The following is a 22,450-nucleotide window of genomic DNA, read 5'->3' on the forward strand; positions in this document are numbered from 1 at the left end:
TGTGTGTGTGGGTGGGTGGGGGGGTCTCAGCTATGCATCCTTACTTGAACTTCAGGAAATGCTAATATTCCAGTTTATTATTAGTTTGAAGCCTACAGTTTGAAACATGCAGACAGTTGAGATCAGATTACCTTATTGGTGACCCAGCATACCCAATACAGAACTGGCTCATGAAACCATTTTCAGACACAGGCAGACTGACCCTTGAGCAGCACACATCCAACTACAGACTGAGCAGTGCTCGATCTGTGGTTGAAATGGCTTTTGGGAGACTAAAAGGTCGCTGGAGGTGTCTCCTAAAAAGAAATGACTGTAAGCTAGAGCTGAGCAAGAAGATGGCGATGGCCTGCTGTGTTCTCCATAACATATGTGAAGAGCATGGGGACAACTTCATTGAGGGGCGGACTGCCAGATTGGAACACAATCAGCCTCCCGTCCAACCACTGCTCGACACTGGCAATGCAGAGGGGGCTGACATCAGGGCAGCCTTGATACAGTATTTCAATTAAGCAGAATAACCCAATTGGTTTGTGATGTGGCTGGAAATGTTATCTGTACAGCTTTGGGAACCGAAGAAATTGATATGTGTATGTATTTCCATGAATGTAATTGTCTTGTTCATCTGAATTAAAGAATAATAATAAAGGGTAATGTCTGTTTTTCAATACATTTAAAATGACAATCCAATACTGTTTTATTCAACAAAGGGGTTGGGACCTTCACCGCCTGAAATGTCCACAAATAAAATGCAAAGACACTAACATTACATTTGCTATATGTTGTAACAAACATTTAAGCTTTCCATCAGGGCCTTAAAGATTAGAGTACAGGAATTAAAGAGTGACAGAATAAAAAAGTAAGAGCAATGACATTATATACATATAAAAAAAACAATAGTGACAATATATCTGAGAATATATTAGCAGCACTTTGAGCCCTGTTTTCAACGTGTACGTCTCGGTCATGACGTGTGTTGACCCCGACACGCGCGCGTGAACACACACACACACACACACACACACACACACACACACACACACACACACACACACACACACACACACACACACACACACACACACACACACACACACACACACACACACACACACACACACACACACACACACACACACACACAGAGAGAGAGACACACACACACACAGAGAGAGACACACAGAGATGATTTACACATACACACACACTGTCGGAATCTATCCAGGCGTAGCGCCCCTCATTGGCCAGTTTAGTGAAAGGTCACGTGATTAAGGCGCTACATACTTGTAATTTGGTCTGCTATTAATACATAGATTCCCAAAACTAACACCGTTAGTGCCACAACGTTGTGGTTTCTCACCTTTGCACTTTGCCTGCAGAATAGTGCAAAGCCATTGCAACACACACACACACATTTCATTTTTTGCTTTTATTCATTATGATGCTCATTTATTTACACTGTTTTTGCCTTCATGAGAAAGACAAACAAAAGGGAGGAAAATAGTGTTACTAATGTTTTTTATTTGTTTTGTTTTTGTTGTTTGCTTTTCTTTGTTTGTTTTCTTGTTGAGGGGAGGACCCCCACAATGCAAGATATGGTTACATCCGTTGAAGACAGCGCTCTCTGTTGTACTGCCTCAGCTTTTGGAGCTGAAGGTTTTATTATTTTTTTTATTGGCCATGATTTTTTTGACCTCGCATATTTTTCTTCTTTTCAATATCTTTGTTATTTCTGAACGATTTTTCTTTTACATTTTTGTTTTTACTCAATTTCAGGAAAATAGAGAGAGATTGAGGACTGCAGCTAGTGTTGTGTTCAAGACCACATTATCTGAGACCATGACTTGCCCTAGACCAGAATGCACCAAGACCAAGACTTCTGGGAGCCGAGACTGAGTCAAGACCAAGACCATAAACATTTTTTTTTTCAATTTAAAAAAAAATATAAATAAATAAAATTCTGACAAGTGTAGTTAAATAACATTCTCTCTTTAATTTTAGTTTATTTTAAATACATTTGACGGACACAAAAGGTGCCTGCAAAAAATAACTAAAATATTAAAACTGCTACTGATAAATTCACAATTATACATATTTGAAAACAAGATTTTTATGTCAGCTGAATGTACAGCAAGTGTTTAAAAGTATTTCTGCCAAGAAATAATGATTCTTGATTCTGATTCTTTGAGTTGTGCAGGTTTAACAGGTCACAGAGTTCACAAGATAATTTTTTAGTTTGAATAAGCCTTTACACAGGTTATTTTTATTAATTCACTTAGTTGATTTAGTTTAATTTGGTTGCTGTAATATAACTAGGATATTCAATTAACAAAGGTTTCTAACTGTAACTGTAAAAGTGAAACTTTCTGAAATATAACTACAAACAAGTTGTCATCAGTGTAAAAAACATAGAGCTACAGGTAGATGTGAAACTAAATAAAACAACCTCAAACCCTGGAAAAGTCATGTGACAAATCAATCAGTAGTTCTTGTTGAGAATTATTATTATTATTAATATAAGACCTCTTTACAGTTATTTGACTCATTCTGCGCTAGTACAACTTGGGGCGATGGCGCGCTGGTGACAACATAATCCAAGATGGCGGCGGCCTGGACTACAGCCGACACTATTTAATAAAAGCCTTAAAAGACATGGATATAATTAAAAGAGTGGACATGCATAAACATGGCAATAAAAGAGTGAAAAGTGACTAAAATGGGTCTAAAACAGAAACAGGTGGTATGAAATGGCTAAAAGTACCATAAATGAGCAAAAAGTGCAAACATGTCATGTTCTGTTGGTTATTTAGTCCTTGGGGTTCTCTTTAAGTTATTCAGTGTCTCTGTTTATTTGGTTTGAGTCTAGTCATGTGCTTAAATCTTGTCTGTGTTTCAGGTGTTCCTGCTTGTGGCTCCACCCCCCAGTGATGTCTGTATGCTTGGTTGGTGACTGATTAGCTCCCTCTTGTTTCCACCCAGGTGTGGCCCATTCCCAATCAAGCTTCCCTCACTATTTAGCTGTGCTTGGACACAGTATGACTGTGGGATCATTGTGTATGTTGTCTTCCCTCCTTGTGCTGCTGTGTCTGGTCCTCCTATCTTTTTAGATTTAAGTTTTGTTTAATAAAGATGGATTGGTTTCAAGAACGCTATGCCTCCATCCTACCTCCTTCTCAGATTTTAGGAGCGTGTGGACGTCTCTGTGTAGTTGGTGTCACAGTAAACACTGCTCAGCATTGTATCCACCATCATTAAATGTAACACACCTGTATTTCACCTCCTGGTGAAACAGAGGAGAGATGAACACCAGCTTAGAGGAGAGACTGACAGACCAGCTACGACAGTAGAAACACCTTTAAAACACGTCCCAGGAGAACAAGGACTACAGAGAAGAGCTAAGAATCATGGGACATGTAGGATTTTAATGAAAACTACTACATGGTAGAGAGTGATTTTAGTCTTAGATTATCACAAAGGTCAGAGGTCATGATAACCACAAAGAACACAAACGTCTTTTAGAAAGAAAAACACAGTCAAAAGGTTTTTCTAATAGATTGTAAACAGTTCTTAGAATGTTCTGTAAGAAGATGATTTGATGATTAGAAGAAGAAGAATTCTCTTCAGAATCCACCAACATGTAGGAAAAGCTTGTCCATCAGGAAGAACAGTTTCACTGTGTTGACCAGCGTTCCTGGTTTACTCCTTCAAAGTAACTAAATACTCTTGTTCTGTTGAGCAGCTACATTGTGTTGCCTTGTTAAAACAACTACAAGCTTTTATATACTTTTATCATTCAACATGTTTAGCAATGACTACAACCTAATAATATAAACATTTACATTTTTACCAGAAACACAATATTTATTACTGTGATGAATAGACAAATATAAATAAGGACAGCTGTACTTTGAATCTTACCAGTGAGAGAACAGGACACGTGCTGGGTGGTGGTGTGTATTAAGTGTTGGTTTTGACCTAAAGGGTGAAAGTTCTGTGACGTGGTCGTACGTACGTGCTGTGAATTCTTTGATAGATTAGACACTTACACATGCATTTCATTATCAGAGTGTTGTACTGATGTAGGTATAATAAATACAATCTACAGTCATTAGAACCTCCTACAAAGTCCAGCAGAAGAGCTCACCTACTCCAGGGTCAGCCTTCTATGAGACACAGTCCTGCCATGCCCCTCCCTCATCCTGACGGGATCCACCAAACAAAGAACATAGGGAGATGTTTGTATGAATATTCATTAAACTACTATCAGACTGCTCCCTTGGTGTCTGTAGTTAGCAGCCCACTGCTACCTCTCTGGGAAAATGGGTCAAAATACAGAGAAAAATTTCACTATGGTGATCAATAAAGTTACATTATTTTATTTATTATTTTCTACCTGTCAGTTGATTATCCAGATGTGTCGCTGGTTTGGCTGGTCCTGAGCTCTACGTCTGGTGTCAGCAGTGAAAGTGTGGAGATGTTATCTCTGTGTGGCTACCGTTAGCTGGAGGTTAGCTGTGGGCTACATGGTGCTGTGGCGTGATGGACGTCTGATGGTGGCTCAGAGTGGGAGTTGTTGTGGTAGAATGTTCTCCTGTGCATCAGGACTTGAGGCCTGTCTGAGGGAATGGGTGAGGAAGCTCCTGTTACGGTCCTGTGTGGGTGTGGACCCAAATGCAGAGAGAGAAGGGGGCAGGATCTAAGCATAATGTTCCTGGAACCAGTCCATGTCTTTATTCTCCAAAACAAAACAAAACTTAAATCCATAAGGGCAGGAGGAACAGGGAGCAAAGACCAGACGCAGCAGGACACGATGCAGGACGACAGCATAAACACACAATAACAATGATCCCACAGTCATACTGTGACCAAGCACTCAGTTAAATAGTGGAGGAGGCCTGATTGGGAATGGACCACACCTGGGTGGAAACATGAGTGAGCTAATCAGTCACCAACCAAGCACACAGACATCACTGGGGGTGGAGCCACAAACAGGAACACCTGAAACACAGACAAGAGTTAAACACATGACTAGACTCAAACCAAATAAACAAAGACACAGAATAACTTAAAGAGAACCCCAAAGGATAAATAATTAACAGAACATGACAGCTCCATACTCATACACATGACTTATTTACCTGTGATGTACCATGGTGATAATTGATAGTGTAACTCTTGCTTGTTTGAAAGTAGCAACAGTAGAACTATATTTGTGTGTAAATATTACTCATGTTAATGTGTATTAATGGTAGGCTAGGCTAACGTTGCATTGCTATTCCATTTCAATACTTATATTATGAAGCTATAGACTGGTCATATTATATGGCATATGTTCAGGTTCTAATGTCATGTAGACTACACAACAATTAGGCTACATTAAAACAATCTGGTCTGTTTTAACAGCACATCAGCCCTTGTCCTTAATATCAGCTAATGTATAAAGTCATCTAGTATTGTTTTGTCCTTGTTATCTCTAGCATCTGTCCAGGTTAGCAGTAGTTTTAATTTAGAGTTCAGTAAAACTTACTTTGTCAAAACAAGCACAGTTGTAGCTATAGTGTGCTAATATATGTACATGTTTGATCATTAAAAATAGGCTACATTATTATTAGTCTATGAGTTTTTATTACATACAATGGTTAGATCATTTCACAGACAGTTTTCATTGAATGTCTATTGTGACCTTTCTCATTGTTTTGGATAAACAGAGTCCATGATTTATTCACTACATTGTAAGACAATGATTTAGATGAAAGTATAACCTACATTCTGCAGCTCCATCACAACTGTGGATACAAAATGATGGTTGGACACCTGAATACACAAGGCATACACATACAAAGTAAGTATTATTAGTATTTAACCTAAATTGTTCTGGGATTATTCATCAATAAATTGGTATTTGTCCTACTTGCTGATTTATTAAGATGTCAAAAAGAAGCTTCTTTACTGACAGTCATTCTAGATTTTTGGCTGTTTGTGAATTTTCTTCCAGGTTTGGGAATGATTCACAGTTTAGATATTCTTTATCTGTGTTTATTGTATACATATTCATACCTTGTCCTTTCTGACTCATACACTAACATTTACAACACATGAAAGCAGGTTTATGGTCCTTGATTAATATCTGGTCAGTATGGGGTTTGAACCCATGACCTTGGCGTTATTAGCACCACGCTCTGACCAGCTGAGCTAACTGGCCTATGTAGCTGCAAAAATGTGTGAGTTAAAACGCTTACGGTTCTAAAGACCCAGAAAGTTGGCAGGTGAAAATTCAGCAGTACTCATCCCTTAGCTTAAAGCTGCAGTATGTTTTTTTTTTTTTTTTTTTAATGTTATTTGGTCAAAAATCCATAATCATCTTTGAGCATATTGTAATCCAAAGTGTTCTGAGTAGACAGTGAATCTTTTCTCCTTCTCCAGGCTCTGAAAATGAAGTTTATCAATACAGAATGGATGTCAGCCAATCAGAGATCTTTCTACCAATGGGACCATCCAATGAGCTGTTTTAAGCATTACTATTGGCTGCTCGAGCTGCTCATTAAAAGTCAATGTGTGTTCTTGATCTGAGAGTAGATAAAGTATCATGGCTTTATATTCCAGCAGAAATCTCTAACGTGACTTTTGTCAAATCAAGAGGAAAAATAAAGACTGAGGTGGAGAAGCAACAGAATAAAGGCACAAACCTGTTCATAAGGAACAGAGTCACAGAGGTTCCTCTGACTCTGTGTGTGTGGTGGACTTCACTTGATCTGCTTTCAGTCCGTGCACAGTCTGCCCTGAGTCAGAGAGAGAGTGATAACAAACGAGATAAATAGCTTGTAAAACTAAGAGAAACATTATCTAAGGTGGAGACAGAGAACAGACACATTTCATCTGCAGTGTGGAGTGTGTCTGCTCTGATCAGCTGCTTGTGTGTGAGGATCAGCTGTGGCTCTGAGCCTCTTACTGTCCTCACAGCAGTGAGTGATACATGCTTTTATGTCTCTAAAACATCAGAAAACTCTCCAATAACACAAGATAAAGTCTCTACATTTGTTTCTAGTCTCTATGGACAAATCTTTGCCCAGAAACTAAAAGGTTTATGTGTGACTCACTAAAAATGAACAATATTAATACTTTTGAATGATAATCTTTGTAAAATGCCTAGTCAGCTGATTGAGGCTGTGTGTGTCAGACACTTTCTGTATCCACGGACCAATCAGATCATTCATTCATTCATTATACACTTTCATTATACACTGTGGTGACGCTGACAGCCTCAGCAGGAACATACAGCAGTTGTGCTGCTATACACAAAGTGTGGGGGTCCTTTCTCACCCCTGTCACAGGAGCGTGCACGTAGCCAGGCTGAAATCACCTGGGTTAAGTGAGTGAGTTGATATCTCAGTTCATAGTGCAGCTGCTCTCTGACAGAGAATGTTTGGTTAGGTGAAACCCGCTAACGGAGATAAATCCAGGATATACGTATCCAGCTTTGTAGTACAGGCCCACAGAGCTACACATCTTTAAACTACAGATGATCGCTTCATCTTCATAATAAACATCTTTAGAGGAACAAATGTTTCCACAAATAATGTGTAGTAGAAGTGGTGTTTGTGTGACTTTTTCCAACACATGTGACTTTGTGACACAGAATTAGTGTGAACGCGTCCCTGGGGCGTTTGTGTGTAAACTGTGTGTGTGTGTGTGTGTGTGTGTTTTCTCGCCCTGCAGCATCTGTGGCTTCAATCCTGAACTTTAATGCATTTTTAGTTTATTTTAATACACATTTTTCCACTTTCAAGACACTTACAACTCCTTTCCACCACTTTTGCATCTAATGTCACATATGTTGACCAATTATTGTCACTTTTATCCTTTTTCATCATATTTCATGATTATTTTTGCCAATTTAACCACATACACCATTTGTCATGCCCATTATATGAAAGTTTAAACTAATTGTTCCAATATTGACACTTTGAAAAAACCTTTTCTGTTCGTTTTTGTTCATTCTAATTTGCCACTTTTAACCAATTTCTGTGGCTTTTAAAATCCCATTTCACAACTTTTTCCACCATTTTTGGCCATTTTTATTTATGATTAAAACAAGGATTTACATCTGTTTATCACATAGAACGACGGACCTTCATTTTGCTGACTTCATGGATGGAGCCCCTAAATGTTCTGTCTCTCTCTCTCACACACACACACACACACACACACACACACACACACACACACACACACACACACACACACACACACACACACACACACACACACGGGGAGTAATGGATTACAAGTAACAGCGTTATGTAATCTGGATACAAAAATAATGTAACTATAATCTGTTACAGTACATTTAAAAACATGTAATCAGATTACCAGTATTTTTATTAAAAATGGGGATTACTTAGTGGGATTACTTCTTCAAAGCAAACAGAATATACACCGTGCAACAGATACACAGAGTGCACACACACATTGTGACACTTCGTAGCACTTCACCATAAACGTGAAACCAATACTGCCTGCCTAGCTGTTTACCATCATGACTCAGGAGTTTTCACTGCATGAAAATTCCTGAGTCACTGTTTGCTGTGACCACACCAAATAAAACATGGAAAGGTAAATTACAAAGATGAATCCAAAGTTAACTTCTGACACAAACTCTCTACACCATAGACTGTAAACACACATCTCCACTACGCATCCTCAAGTTGCCTTCACTGACTGCCAACGCTGTAGGAATTAGGAACATCTACAACGGACACATCCAACAAACAGCAGAGCTGTTACAATATAAAGCTATTATGCTAACAGCTAACTTATATGATATTGTGCAGTAACATAACAGCTGTATATGTGTTTGTTGTGTCTATCACTGCATGATGCAGAATAACTGCATTTGTTTGTCTAGGAAATAATTTTCAACAAATTGAATTAAAGTCACTTCCTGTACATTACATGAAAGACATGCTGACACAGCAAAAATAACTAATAATTAACTATGGAGCATGTTATTATGTAAAACATCTACTTTATGGCACTTTTTTCCTGTAATTTTTGAATTAATTTAAAACCAGAATCAGGAAAACAGAAAAACCAGAAACAGGAAAAAATAAAAACCAAATACAAAAAAATGCTGTATTTCTGATTGTTTTTTTAATCAAAATAACAATGGTAACACATTTTATAATTTTGTTTGTTTGTCTTTTTTACAAAGTGCAGTTGATTCTATATCTATATCATAAAAAATCTATGACTGCAGGTGACAGATAGAACACAATTTTGTGAAAGTACGTCTTTTAAATTAACGCATGCCTCGAGATGCGTTCAAAGTCCCTGGGAAACCCAGAAATTTGTAAAATATCCCCACACAGCCCTGACACCAGGTGAAAACAAAAGAGGACATGTCTAAAACTAGACGTATGGTCACCATACATGTCATCATTATTTAATAATGAATAGAAAAAATAAAAATGCAGTGTTATAGTTTGGTCACATGGGGAAGATTAATAAAGTTTTATTTTTATGAATCTTTGAATTTTGGTGTTGTTTACCATATCTGCATTGAAAAAAGAACCGCGGGATGAAATATTAATTAAAATATATTTTCAAATAAATAGCAAAAGAATATGAAGCACATCTGTAACCTTTACACACCCAGAAACACAATATATTGACTGTAAATATCATGTCTGCTATTAAAAACTGTATATTACAATAATTAGCATATTAGCACACACTTAGCTATAATAGAGCTTTTCATCTGTAAACCCTTCTTAGAAACCAATGATCACACAATGTGTTGCCTGTTATCTCACACTACGAGGTGACTATTGTTGGAATTGTCCCTGTATAAATAAAGTTTCATTGATATTTGCAACCACTGTTTATTTGTCAAAGGTCACAGATTAATTCAAACTACTTATGTGTAACTCTATTGTAGTCCAGTCATCACATTTATAAACTATCTTAGTCATCTAGGATCTGTGCACCCTCAGAAAATCAGCTGCTCACATTATTTTGACTCGAAATGATCTGATTTTCCACCGTTTGTAATTCTGGTCCCGTGTCTGCATTGACTCCTCCCACCAGAGCGTCATGTTTAAGGGAAGAAGAAAATGAAAATGGATGATTTATTATTCATTTTATTTATGAGTTAAAAAATGCAGCTATATTCTGAAAATGAAAAATTATTTCTGTTAATGGATTTTAAATTGAATTATGATACAGATATACTTCCATAGTTTATACAGTTGACGTAGCGTTCTTATTCTCTATTACAAGTTCACAGTTGTTTTTGTTTGCAATGCCTTTGAATAAGTTGTTTTGTGCCTGACTTGGCTAGCTACGCCACAAGTTTTCCCTCAGTGTCCTTAGGTCTCACATGTTAGATGGACCTTGAACTGAGACATGTTTGAATACTTTACATTGTAGTGTTGCACAAATGTTTGATCATTTTGTTTTTGCCTTCTTCACGTGACAAATCACAGCACTTTATACAGCAGCATATTATGTGTTTTGTTCATTGCTGTTGGTTTTGCTTTAAAAAAAAGTCTTAAATTGTCTTAAATTTGACATAAAAAGTGTGCAGCAACCACTGTTTCTGGTGTACGGTTCATACTGTTAATAAATGTTGATGGTACTCATACTCCTGGTTGTGATTCTGATAAGATGTTTATTTTAAGAACAAAAACTGGTTTTAAGGTTTTGGTTTTAGTTTTAATATAGATTTAGGTTTATTTCAAAATGAGTCAACTTGTATCAAGAAACAGCTTAATCATTTTTCACTAATGCTGAGTCATTTTTTACTTAGATTAGTTGTTTTCTTCTTGTTCTGAAGCTTTCATTTGCCAACATTTAAAAAAAACAAAACAAAACAAAACATTTTTTTAACAAGAATTATTTGTTTATATTCAGTACATTTCACTTATTATTGTGCTGTAGGAAGTTTGATTTTAAGCAATTTAATCTAATAATCATCCATTTCTGCTTATTTTAACCCTTTAGAATATTTATCAGGACCTTCTTATTTTAAGATTTAACATATTTTTTCAAGATTTCTTGTTTAGTAAATTTAATTTGCTGCATGAACAGATAATGTCTCTTGTTTTAAGAATTCTCCTCAAATGTAGTGTTTTTTTTCTTATATTTTATCTCTAATTTACAGCAAAGGCTTTGTTTTAAGATCAAATAGAGAGCAGCAGCTTTTCTGGGACTGTCCACAACAACATTAACTATGATATTGGTCAACAGATGAACTCCTCTGTCCTGTTGGTTAGGACAACGTGTCTAACAATAAAAGTCCATCATCACAGAGCTTCATTTGGACATTTCCTGATTAGCAATCATTTATTAGCTTTAGGTTTGGACCAGACGTGGGCCACACAATACTCAGTCTAGTATTGGTCACACCCCAAAGTAAACGCTCAAAATGAAGGAACAACACACAAAATAATAGCAAAACTGAACAAAAGGACAATAAAAGTACACAAATGTACTGTACAGTTTCACAAAATGACCATAAATATGCACACAAAAAATCTAGAAAATGCAACAAAAAAACATGAATAACTCATTAAACACAAAACAAGAAGAATACACAAAGACCCTGTCCTCTGAAGCTGGATTTCCTCTTCTCTCTCTGTCTCTAACTTCCTGCATTTGTTCAGTGTGTGCTGTACTCAGATGCTGGAAAACTTCTTACCAGGCTAAATCACCATGGTCACTTAGGCTGAACACCTAACCTGGTCTGTAGGTGTTATATTGTATTACAGTGCATTATTCTAAATCAGGGGTCTTCAACGTTTTCCAGGCCAAGGACCCCCAAACTGATGGAGAGATGGAGCGGGGACCCCCTACTTATATATATTGTTTAAAATTGTGTTTTATATTAAACTGGTCCTATAGTGCCATGTATAAATGTACTATTGTGCATTCAATGGTAAGATATTCAAATAACACACAGGTTTATATATTCTTGTTTTTAGTTTAAACATGTGCAAGGTACAGTGAGTAGGGTGGCCATGCCACTGCCATTCATAAACATAACATAACATAATAAACTGATACCTGCCAAGATCAACAATGTCTGTCCAATTGCATGTAACAACATTTTGCATAAAAGCTGTTCAAATGGACATTTTTGTTCAACATAAATGTGGAAACGAAAATTATTGATGCTTGTTAGTGCCACTGGCATGCATAAACATAACTGTTATCTTGCATACAATACTGAACTATTAACATAATTGACAGATTCATGTTTTAATTTTAAACATACATGTAGTATAGGCAGTGAATCCTCAAACCAGCTATAAATGGCATACATTAGTCACTAATGTATGATGGGACAGGTGAATGAACCAGTGCCCAGCTTGAAAGAGCTCCTGTGTGTCGATGAACGTGTGCATTGCTGACTGAAAGACATCTTCTGCCTCCATTTATCTGTTCACTACAGTGTGTTGGATTCATGTTAATGTGTATTTAAAGACATTTCAATTTATTGAAAAATTTGCCTCCTCCATGAACCGCCACCTTAACGTGGTGGAGGGGTTTGAGTACCCGAATGATCCTGGGAGCTATGTTGTCGGGGGCTTAATGCCCCTGGTAGGGTCTCCCAAGGCAAACAGGTCCCAGGTGACGGGTCCGACTAAGAGCGGTTCAATAGCCATATATGAAAGACAAAAATCAAAGGCAGTTCACGTCGCCCGGATTGGCGCTACCGGGGCCCCACCTTGGAGCCAGGCCCGGGGTTGGGGCTCGAGTGCGAGCGCCTGGTGGCCGGGGCTTTGCCCACGGGCCCCGGCCGGGCAGAGCCCGAAAGGACGACGTGGGCCCGCCCTCCCGTATGCCCACCACCCGCAGGAGGAATCATATGAGGCCGGTGCAGTGTGGATCGGGCAGTCGTCCAGGGCGGGGGCCTTGGCGATCTGATCCCCGGCTACAGAAGCTAGCGTTAGGGACGTGGAATGTCACCTCTCTGGCGGGGAAGGAGCCTGAGCTTGTGTGCGAGGTGGAGATGTTCGGACTAGATATAGTCGGTCTCACCTCGACACATAACAAGGGCTCTGGAACCAGCCTTCTTGACAGGGGTTAGACTCTCTTCTACTCTGGAGTCGCCAATGGTGAGAGGCGCCGGGCCGGGGTGGCTATACTTCTTGCCCCCCGACTTAGTGCCTGTACGTTGGAGTTTACCCCGGTAGACGAGAGGGTAGCCTCTCTCCGCCTTCGGGTGGGGGGACGGATCCTGACTGTTGTTTGTGCCTATGGGCCAAACAGCAGCTCGGAGTATCCACCCTTCTTGGATTCCTTAGAGGGAGTACTGGAGAGTGCTCCTTCTGGGGATTCCCTCGTTCTGCTGGGGGACTTCAACGCTCACGTTGGCAGCGACAGTGAGACCTGGAGGGGCGTGATTGGGAGGAACGGCCCCCCTGATCGGAACTCGAGCGGTGTTTTGTTGTTGGACTTCTGTGCTCGTCACAGATTGTCCATAACAAACACCATGTTCAAGCAAAAGGGTGTCCATATGTGCACTTGGCACCAGGACACCCTAGGCCGCAGTTCGATGATCGACTTCGTAGTCGTGTCATCGGACTTGCGGCCGCATGTCTTGGACACTCGGGTAAAGAGAGGGGCGGAGCTGTCAACTGATCACCACCTGGTGGTGAGTTGGCTCCGATGGCGGGGGAGGATGCCGGTTAGACCCGGCAGACCCAAACGTATAGTGAGGGTCTGCTGGGAACGCCTGGCAGAGTCTCCCGTCAGAAGGAGCTTCAACTCCCACCTCCGGGAAAACTTCAACCATGTCTCGGAGGAGGCGGGGGACATTGAGTCCGAGTGGGCCATGTTCCGTGCCTCTGTTGCTGAGGCGGCTGATCGGTGCTGTGGCCGTAAGGTAGTCGGTGCCTGTCGTGGCGGCAATACCCGAACCCGTTGGTGGACACCGGGGGTGAGGGATGCCGTCAAGCTGAAGAAGGAGTCCTACCGGGCCTTTTTGGCCTGTGGGACTCCGGAGGCAACAGACAGGTACCGACGGGCCAAGCGAAGTGCAGCCACGGCGGTCGCCGAGGCAAAAGCCCGAACATGGGAGGAGTTTGGTGAGGCCATGGAGAACGACTTCCGGACGGCTTCGAAGAGATTCTGGACCACTATCCGGTGTCTCAGGAGGGGGAAGCAGTGCACCGTCAACACTATGTATGGTGCGGATGGTGCGCTGCTGACCTCGACTCGAGACGTTGTGGATCGGTGGGGGGAATACTTCGAAGACCTCCTCAATCCCACCGACACGCCTTCCAATCAGGAAGCAGGGCCCAGGGACCCGAGAGTGGGCTCTCCCATCTCTGGGGCTGAGGTTGCCGAGGTGGTTAAAAAGCTCCTCGGTGGCAGGGCTCCGGGGGTGGATGAGATCCGCCCGGAGTTCCACAAGGCCCTGGATGTTGTGGGGCTGTCATGGCTGACACGACTCTGCAACATCGCATGGACATCGGGGGCAGTGCCTCTGGATTGGCAGACCGGGTTGGTGGTCCCCCTTTTTAAGAGGGGGGACCGGAGGGTGTGTTCCAATTATAGAGGGATCACACTTCTCAGCCTCCCCGGTAAGGTCTATTCAGGGGTACTGGAGAGGAGGGTCCGCCGGATAGTTGAACCTCGGATTCAGGAGGAGCAATGTGGTTTTTTCGTCCTGGCCGTGGAACTGTGGACCAGCTCTACACCCTCAGCAGGGTCCTTGAGGGGTCATGGGAATTTGCCCAACCAGTCCACATGTGTTTTGTGGACCTGGAAAAGGCATTTGACCGTGTCCCTCGGGGATTCCTGTGGGGGGTCCTCCGGGAGTATGGGGTATCGAACCTCCTGATAGGAGCTGTTCGTTCCCTGTATGACCGGAGTCAGAGTCTGGTCCGCATTGCCGGCAGTAAGTCGAAATCGTTTCCGGTGAGGGTTGGACTCCGCCAGGGCTGCCCTTTGTCACCGATTCTGTTCATAACTTTTATGGACAGAATTTCTAGGCGCAGTCAGGGCGTTGAGGGGATCCGGTTGGGGGCCTCAGTATTGCATCACTGCTTTTTGCAGATGATGTGGTCCTGTTGGCTCCAACATACCGTGACCTTCAACTCTCACTGGATCGGTTCGCAGCCGAGTGTGAAGCGGCCGGAATGAGAATCAGCACCTCCAAATCCGAGTCCATGGTTCTCGACCGGAAAAAGGTGGAGTGCCTTCTCTGGGTTGGAGATGAGGTTCTGCCCCAGGTGGAGGAGTTCAAGTACCTCGGGGTCTTGTTCACGAGTGAGGGAAGGATTGAGCGAGAGATCGACAGGCGGATTGGTGCGGCGTCTGCAGTGATGCAGAGTCTGCACCAGTCCGTCATTGTAAAAAGGGAGCTGAGCCAAAAAGCGAAGCTCTCGATTTACAGGTCGGTCTACGTTCCAACCCTCACCTATGGTCATGAACTTTGGGTCATGACCGAAAGAACAAGATCGCGGGTACAAGCGGCCGAAATGAGTTTCCTCCATAGGGTGGCTGGGCTCTCCCTTAGAGATAGGGTGAGAAGCTCAGTCATTCGGAAGGGGCTCAAAGTAGAGTCGCTGCTCCTCCGCATCGAGAAGAGCCAGATGAGGTGGCTCGGGCACCTAATCAGGATGCCCCCTGAACGCCTCCCTAGTGAGGCGTTCAGGGCACGTCCCTCCGGAAGGAGGCCCCGGGAAAGACCCAGGACACGCTGGAGAGACTATGTCTCTCGGCTGGCCTGGGAACGTCTCGGGGTCCCCCCGGAAGAGCTGGAGGAAGTGGCCGGGGAGAGGGAAGTCTGGGCCTCCCTACTGAGGATGCTGCCCCCACGACCCGGAAACGGCTAAGCGGGAGAAGATGGATGGATGGATGGATGGATGAAAAATTTGCGGGGGGGAATATAAAAAATGTCTAATCAACCAAAACTTTCGCGACCCCCCTGCAGTACCTCCGCAGACCCCCTGTTGAAGACCTCTGTTCTAAATGTTAAAATAGGTTCTATTGTTTTCAATGGTTTGTTGTGTCACAGAATTGCATTGTTTTGTCTTGATATTTAAAATTAATACATGTTAATCATGACATTAATTCTAATGAAATTCAGTACATCTACACGTCTGCTATATGTTGTCACCACTAAAATGTAGTATTTTTTTTCTAGATCATCACCAACTCAGGTTGATCCAGGCTGATTAAAACCATCCCATCTGAGCTGGGACATGAACTGATCCATTTATTCACACATTAGTTCTTCTAATGTCTTTAAACACTTTTATTGATACACACAGACCTGGTCAGAGCAGGTTACACTCCCAGTTAGGATCATGGAGAATAACATTTGCTCCATCTCAGTATCTAGTTTAGACTTTTTTTAGACCTGTGTCCTGGGTATGATGGGTTAATGAGGTGAACAGTACTCAGCCATGTTGGGAAGTCTAGAAATCACACAGCATTTCACCCATACATTGTGGTCCATGCCAGAAAATACTACAGACCAAGTATTTGTAGTGCAGTCATAGCACTCAACAATTCTGTTTCCTGCGCGACAAGAGACAACAAAGATCTGCTTGTTAATCACTGCAATGTCAAAGTAACTGTGTCGGTGGACCATTTTAGGGACATCGTACCAGGTGTTGGTCACTGGGTCATAAGCCTCAGCAGACCTCAGATCTCTGAACCCATCGCTTCCTCCAACTGCAAAAATGTGGCCCATATATGCAACGACTCCAAGTCCACTCCGAGGTGTTCCCATAGGAGTGATCAGTGTCCACTGGTTGGTGTGTGGGTTGTAATACTCAGCAGTATTCAGTGATCTAATGTTACTCCTACTCCATCCTCCACATATGTAAATCTTATTGTTCAGTGTGGTGCAGCTGGCATTTTCCCTCCCTTCATTCATTGATGCAATGAACATCCACTGGTTGATGTTGGGCTGGTAGCGTTCAGCAGTTCTTAGTGAGGTAAAATTCCTGTAGCCTCCCATAGTGTAGATGTATCCCTTTAGCACAGCAACACTCACACAGCGCCGTGACTCCTGCATTGGTGACATCTCCTGCCAAGTGTGTGTGACTAGGTTAAACCTCCACATTATGTTATAGGGGTCAGTAATTCTTAAACCACCACCCACAATGTAGAGGCATCTACCAAGGAAGACAGTGCTGTAGAAGAATAAGTGAGTCATGGAATCCTCCAGACTAGGATGAGTGTGAACTGTGATCCAGCTGTTAGTTCTGTAGTCAAAGGCCTCTATGGTCTTAGAAGATATTCTAAACATCAGTAAGACGGCGTTTGGCAAGCGACGGCAAAACAAGGTGTTGTTGATCCCAGACTCAGAGCAGAGTAACGAAGGTTGAGACATAACTTTAAGGGTTTCAGAGACCAAGAGATGGGACTCAGGGTTTGTTTTTACCACATCATTGTTAAGCACATTGTCTGTGATGTAACTTTTGTCCATCAGCCCCAGTCGTACCTTTGGTAACAGAGTAGAAATGGCTCCCTGTCGTTCCTCAGGCATGTGGTTTATCCATCTTAAAACACTTTGATAAACTGTGCTCTCCTGGGTCACAGTAAGGTCATCCTGACCCAGGATATCAGCCAGCTCCTGCACCTCCAGCTGCAAAAACTCTTCACAGAGTGAAACTTCCTCAAAATTCTCACAGATAAAGTGAAAGGCCTCATACTTCAGTTGAAACAAAATGGGAATATACCAGACTTTAGTAAACTGCCACAGCCCAATGCATTTTTCTGGACAGAGGTGATCCTTCAGAGCTTCAAAGCATGTTTGTTCCAGACTCTTTACATTGAACTGATGCACTTCCATCATTAGATCAAAAATATAACTGTTGTCAGAGTGACAGAGATTAAGTAAATTCACTCAGTCCAAGGAGTTTGTGGGTTATAGTGTCTCTCTCAGAAGGCTTTCCCTTATTATAGAATACTCAAGGTGCTGCTGAGTCCTTTGATGTGCGACCGGCTCCTGATGATGTCATCAGCAGAGTGTGTGATGATGTCACAGTGAAATTCACACTGACATTCCTTCTGCTGGCTCCTGATTGGTGGATGGCATGACAGGTTCTGCGTGCTTTGATATCTGTGTGTGTGGGTGGGGGGGTCTCAGCTATCAATCAATCAATCAATCAATCAATCTTTTATTTGTATAGCGCCAAATCATAACCAATGGTATCTCAAGACACTTTACAGTAGAGCAGTCTTAAAGGGATAGTTCGCCTATTTAAGACATGACGTTGTATGCAATCCTCACCAGCACTATAGTGCATACACATTGTCTCACGCAGTGGTCACCTCCGTGGTCCGAGTTCTGGCCACTTGAAGTTGTTCAAGAAAGTAGTCCCGGTTAGTTTCCGGGGCCACAAAACTGTGCGTTTTTAATAGAAAAAAAATATATGCGTTTGAAAGCTTGATTCATTTACATTACAAAACCTACAACATGTCTGACTCCGCGACTCGCGGACAACATGTCTGACTCCGAAACGTCCGCGAGTCGCGGAGTCGAACATGTTGTCCGCGAGGCGCGCTATCAACAGCTGATGGAATTAGGCGCACCGTTGACGTTGACGGCAGCGCGGATTGATGGAAACGGAAGAGAAAATAGTGCCGATTAAAACTGGAGGTATGAATTTTTTTTGTGGGCGGTTTTGTGATGTAAATGAATCAAGCTTTCAAACGCATATATATATGTTACAAACGGAAGTGTGTAATTTTTTTTTTGGTACACGGTTACTGTTACTACTGTAACTTAGCGCGCCTACTTTAGTTCTGTTACTTTTACAACTGTCTTAAACTGTTCCATTTATTTGTAGATTTGTGTATCAAACATTCATTCAGTCAGTCAGTCAGTCAGTCAGCTCGTAATTACGACGCTTTTACCTGGCCCAACCCCCCACTCAACCTGTTTTTCTGGGGTTGTTTTCACACAAACTCGTTGTTTATAGTGATTTAAGTCACGGCAAAGTGTTAAGATTTATTTTCCAGTGGTAGCGTAATTCATCAATTAACGTAATGTTGCAAACGGAAGCGTGTATTATTTATTTACTGTGTTCTTAAACTGTGTTCCACTTATTTGTAGATTTGTGTATCAAACATTCATTCATTCATTCATTCATTCATTCATTCAGTCAGTCAGTCAGTCAGTCAGTCAGTCAGTCAGTCGTTTATTCATTCATTTCCCTCTGATAGGGCAAATGTGTGTAGATAATTCAGTACTTTTTTATATTTATTTGAGGTTAGCATCTAGCTCCTCCTTTTTCTTTTAACAAGTTTGCTAATTAAAAACTTAGCTGTGTTAGGAATAACATGTTAATTCTAAGTCAGCATGTGTACATAGTGTATGCAAATATTTACTGTTAATTAAAAATGATCTGCTCATCTACTACAACTAAGCAACTGCTGAAATGCCTATTCAGTCTTTTTTATTTCTTTGTCAAACAGATGGAACCCCACTTTTTTAGACGGGCTGATGGTAGCTTAAAAATATCTGACTCCTTTGAGGCAACGGAAATAAAAAAGGCTAATAAGAGAAAGCCATGGATGCGACCCTTGTCCCCGGAGGCTGTGATGGATAAGGCTCGAAGCAACCTGCTGGAGCACAAAGGAGATCCATCCAACAGAAAACACTTACTGGGTTTCTTTGAAATCCAGTTTGGTGTATTTTCTCTTATTGTCTGTAAAACATCTAAGATTGGTTAATACGTTGCACAGTGTTTATTCATGGTTTTGTTCTTTGTTTCAGGGGAAGAAAGCGCGTGCTGTGAAGGTGAAAAGTCAGAGTTCACCTTCCAGATTCCTGCATGGTCGGGTGGAGCGGGAGGTTTGTATTCATTTATTTAGTAGTTAGAGGAAACACAGAGCTTAAGTATTATACATTGATTGATTAGTAATGTGTCTAATGTGTGTTGCTTTTGTTTTGTAGCCGCAGGTTGTCACTGGCTGCGTTGGACTGTCACCCAGCGTAGCTGTAGCAAGGACACCTGCACAGGAGGTGAGTCTTATTAGTAGTTTCATAACTGAACATGTATTAACCTGTATTAGCATCATGTGTTGTTTAAAGAACAGTTGCATGTATTGTTGTTTTGGGGGAGAAAATGTTTATTTGATAAATCATACAATGATGCACCTGTGTAATGTGGATGAGGTGAATAATGAGGACAAGAAGCTAGTGTGTTTGTCAGCTGAGATCTGTGATGCTCAGCATCTGGAATGAAAAAACGTGTTGGACTGCTTATTCATGGGAATTCTTTTTGGGGGGCAGAGGGATGCTGTGAAGGTGAAGACGAGGAGGTCACCTTCCAGAGTCGTGCCTGCTGGGGTGGTGGCAGAGGTTTGTATTTTTTAGGTTTTTTTCAAAGCATTGTTGAAATCAGATCTGTGTAAAGTATGTATGAATTCAGGAAAAACACACAAAGTATTGCATATTTATTCAATATTTGTGTGTCTGAAATTAATGTGTGTTGTTTTGCAGTTGCAGGTCGTCCCTGGCAGTGCTGGAGCGCGTGCTGCTCTGTCGCCCACCCTGGCTGAGGTCTTCGCGGGAGCACAGACTGCTGCTGCGCGGAAACAGGACGTCCAATCTTCACCGGCAGAGTGTTCTAGTGAGGACGGCCGTTCTGCGCTGGAAGGTAAGGTGAGTGGTTTGGTAGGTGTAGAGGCAGAGAGTTTGTGTGGTAGCAGCACGGTCAGGCCTGCTGCTCCTCGTAGGTCAGTACAGGGCTCTTTTCACCAAGGAGATGGCCGCTTTGTGTATGGAGGTGTGCAGTGTATGGCAATTAGTCTGGTTGCTATGGCTAAACAATGGAATGCGTGTCACTCCCAGAGGTGTAAAGCGTAAGAGCGATAATTTAGACAGTGGAATTGTTGATGTGGAGCCAGATGTGGTTGTTAGTGAACATAGGCATGTAGAGATGGAGTTTGATTATTTAGACAGTGAAATTGTTGATGTGGAGCCAGATGTGGTGTTTATTAGTGAACATAGGCATGTAGAGATGGAGTTCAATCCCATTGGTACAGATGTATCTCAGGCCATTTGTAGAAAGTTGAAAATTGAGTATGAGAAAGTTGATGTCTTTTCCATGACTGGTCTTTTAGGAGCGCCTTGTCAAAATGAGAAAATAGAAGAGGATGGTAATTGTTTTTTTAGGGCTCTTAGTCAGGCTGTTAGTGGTACACAACAAAAACATAGAAAGATTAGGCTGGCTGTTGTGAAGCATTTAAAAAGTAAGGCCGATTTTTACAAGACTTTTTTGAGATGTGGGTATACCTCTGTTGGTGATTATGTCGGAAGATCGAAAATGTCTTGTGTAGGAACATGGGCAACCGAGATGGAAATTCAGGTGGCAGCTAATTACTTAGGGCTTAGTATTTACACTTATTGTAATGGTCGGTGGTTAAAATATGATTGTAATGGTGAGCAGTTGTCGGAGCAGGGTGTTTATTTAGAAAATGTCCGTGGTAATCATTTTGAGACGGTTGTGTGTGTGAAACAGCCTCAGGAGCAGAGTTGTTTAGGTGTGTGCAAAGTGACTGAGGATTGTTTCAGTGGATATAGTCTTAGACAGCATGGCACAGGGAAGAGTAGCATTGGTACTGCAGCTGTAAGATCAGATGTAAATGATGAGCTTGTGTATATTGATGAAGGCCTACATGAGCAATTTGGTCCATCTTTATCTGTTGATTCAGGTAGAGAGCTGGGGATTTGTAAGCAGTATTCAAAATACATGGAGAGAAAAATATATTTGCAAAAGAAAAAAAAAATTGTAGAAAATGAACGCTACAAGGATAGTGTTAGGGAAAGCGAAAGGAAGCGATACCAGGACAATGCACTGTTTATGGAAAAACATAAAAATAAGAGCATCCAAAAATATATAAAAAAATGTTGACCATAGAGAGTTAGTCAAGGGCTATAGCATCCAAAAATATAAAGAGAATGTTGACCATAGAGAGGGGGTGAAAGACTATAGCATCCAAAAATATAAAGAAAATGTTGAGCATAGAGAGGGGGTGAAAGACTATAGCATCCAAAAATATAAAAAAAATGTTGACCATAGAGAGGGGGTGAAAGACTATAGCATCCAAAAATATAAAGAAAATGTTGAGCATAGAGAGGGGGTGAAAGACTATAGCATCCAAAAATATAAAAAAAATGTTGACCATAGAGAGGGGGTGAAAGACTATAGCATCCAAAAATATAAAGAAAATGTTGAGCATAGAGAGGGTGTCAGGGCTTTTAGCATAAAAAAATGGAAGGAAAGTGATGTCTATAGGCAGAAAAGCAACGAAAAGGGGTAAGAGAAATTATAAGCTAAATGAAATTCGTAGGCAGAATGTTAAAGCATTAAGTAAAATGAGCTATCGAAAGAAAAAGCAAGAAATTAAAGAAAAGGTAGAGCAGATAGATTGTTATTGAGCAGTTTTTAGAAAAGGTTAAAGATGGACCACATTGTGT

At 41.4% G+C, this 22,450-nt stretch overlaps 1 non-coding gene across 1 annotated transcript; it reads right to left on the reverse strand.

The window, feature by feature from the left end:
* Positions 1-6,125: 6,125 nt before the first annotated feature.
* Positions 6,126-6,199, reverse strand: trnai-aau (transfer RNA isoleucine (anticodon AAU)). The gene has a single exon. It is a non-coding gene; the product is annotated as a tRNA-Ile (tRNA).
* Between the last annotated feature and the right edge of the window lie 16,251 nt (positions 6,200-22,450).

The sequence above is a fragment of the Gouania willdenowi genome, unplaced genomic scaffold, assembly GCF_900634775.1.
Source record: "Gouania willdenowi unplaced genomic scaffold, fGouWil2.1 scaffold_429_arrow_ctg1, whole genome shotgun sequence".
NCBI lineage: Eukaryota > Metazoa > Chordata > Actinopteri > Blenniiformes > Gobiesocidae > Gouania > Gouania willdenowi.